Source organism: Mandrillus leucophaeus, unplaced genomic scaffold (genome assembly GCF_000951045.1).
Source record: "Mandrillus leucophaeus isolate KB7577 unplaced genomic scaffold, Mleu.le_1.0 Scaffold852, whole genome shotgun sequence".
Classification (NCBI taxonomy): Eukaryota; Metazoa; Chordata; class Mammalia; order Primates; family Cercopithecidae; genus Mandrillus; species Mandrillus leucophaeus.
The window spans coordinates 374,643-377,284 of NW_012109275.1; positions in this window are offsets into that span (position 1 = coordinate 374,643).

A 2,642-nucleotide genomic window follows, 5' to 3' on the forward strand; every position below is an offset into this window, starting at 1 on the left:
GAGAACTGCCTCCAGGAACACTCTGCAGATACTTCCTGGTAACTTTTATTTTCTGGCACAGCTTATCTTCTCTTTTCAGAGGAATCTCTAAAAAAGGATGAAATGGAAATTTTCCCATCCTGGGCCTTATTATTTTCAGCAATCTCCACTAGCTGTGTAAAGAGAAGACTTCTTTGTAGTTTCAAAGCCTAAAGTCAAGTCAGTAATACACATTTTAATAACTTGTGCCTTAAGCGTATTGACTGAAGCAAAATGAAGACAGGGCAATTAAGAAATACACTCCTAAGTCCCATTCTTTGGGTATCTGGGGAGAATTTTGCAAGTGTCATGGGGAAATGCTATCTAATGAAGTATGGGGGAAGAAGGGCAGCTGAAAGGGAAATTTTGGAAATCTCTTTGGGGGTAAGGGAAACAGAAGTTTAAAAATGATGAAAATTCAAAGCCCAAGTGAGAGGTTGATTTTGTCTCACCATTGAAATAGCCAAACCTCATAAAAGGAATCAGATGTTGCAAATTGCAGGTTGAAATGATCAGTGGAAATGCATTTATCACAGCTGCCAGCGTTCTGAAGAGCAGAACTCATACTCTGTAACATACTCCAGAGAGACCTGAACAGTCTGTAGAGCTCAAATTCTCAAATCCCACCATCCCTGACTATCTCCTGCTGCCAGCTCAGACCTGTGGATTATTGTGCTAATTCAACACCATCTGCTTATAAGGTGGTATTGTTCAGAATGGTGTGTTTATGTGGCAACGGGTATCCTGAGAAGGGAGGAGGAGCCGACGCACAGTTGAAATAGTTCATTAACCCCAAAAGCAGTTAGCTGTGAGAAGCTTAATGCAGAGCTGCTACAGCATTTACAGGAATAGACAGTCTAACATCTCAGGCATTACATGCTGAGGAAATCCACCTTTGAGTTAAATCCTTGCTTATTTAAAAGCAATCCTATGGGCTCCATTAGAATTTACTATTTGTGGCTATTAATAGTGGTAAAGAGAGGAGTAAAATAAGTGAAACCAAAGGTTGAGATCTTGTGCTACTATTCATTGGGATGATTTGACACCAGATGCTGACACGTGGACAGGATTCACCCCTACTTTTAAGTCATGCTCAGATACCTGGAGGATGGGCATTTATTGCTTTCCGTAAAACCATGGTATAGTTTGCAATGGTGTTTTTTTTGTTGTTGTTTTAGGTGCACACTGTTATACTACTTTGGGAACATTGAATGGTAGAAATAACATGGGTTCAGGGACCAAAAAGTTTGAATCTCTGCCCTACCACTCACTGCCTGTGTGATTTTGAACATGTTTCTGAACTTCTCTGAGCCTTGGTTTCCTCATTGTCTAAAACATGGACAATACTTGTCCCGAACAGTTATTAGAGGATTAAGTAGAAGAATGTCTGTGAATGCATCTGGTGTGGTATTTGGCACAAAGTGGGTGTCTTCCTTTGGTGTTGCTATAAAGGAATACTGGAAACTGGGTAATCTATAAGGAAAAAATTCAAATTTATTTGGCTCATGATTTTGATGTCTGGAAAAGTTCTAGATTGGGCATCTGGTGAGGGCCTTGGGTGGCTTCCATTCATGGTGGAAGGCGAAGGGGAGCCGGCGTGCAGAGAGAACACAAAGTGAGGGAGGGGGCAAGAGAGAGGAGGGGTTGCTCCCTGGCTCTTTTTAACAACCAGCCCTCTGGAGAAGTAACAGAGCAAGAACTCCCTCACCACGCGCCAAGTGGCCAGTAATTTATTCATGAGGGGTCCCCTCCATGACCCAAACTCCTCCCAATAGGCCCCACCTCCAACATTAGGGATCAAATTTCAACATGAGATTTGGAGAGGACAAACATCCAAACTATAGCATCAGGCAAAAGAATTTTCCCTTGACTATAGTCTCTTTTATGCCAATTCATGTTTCAAATACTACTTATAAGCTATATGACACTGGTTGGGCCTAATTGAACTTTGTCTCTTGCTTTCTCCATTTTTTTCTTATATCCGTGTCTTCTCTTTCTGGCTTCTTTCATGAGCAGAATATATATATATATCTCCCTGTGTTTGGCATTTGTTAAATGTTCCATTTCTTCTACCATTCATTCATTGATTCATTCAACCCATGAAATCTGTTACATGCCTATAATAAGCCAGTATTGCAAAGAAGTATAAATAAAGTCTATATTTTTTGGGAACTGACAATTTGGGGATAGAAAGTATGATAGCTTCCTTCAAAATCTGAATGACTGTTGTGAAAATTACGAATAATTAATGGGGCAAGGACCCTATTTTACTTATCCCATTATCTAAACCCAGAGCTCAGTTCAGACACGCCTTCATTGTATAAACTTAAAAGTTAAAGAACAGAGATGATATTTGCTTAGTGGGTAGAAATAGGACCAGCTGGTAACAAACACTGGATGTCGTATCAGCATAAACAAATTCTAACATTGTGAAGGCACACATTGAGGAGGGGTGATATCCTAGTCATGGGTGGTTCAGGTTCTGGCCCCCTGAGAGATACAGAGGAGAAGCTGCAAGCCTAACTGGGAATTTATAGCTCCTTCAGAGACATCTGCATAGCTATGTGTTTGTAGGCTTGAAATACTGATCGTATCAGTCAGGAAGGAAGGAATAGAAAGTACCA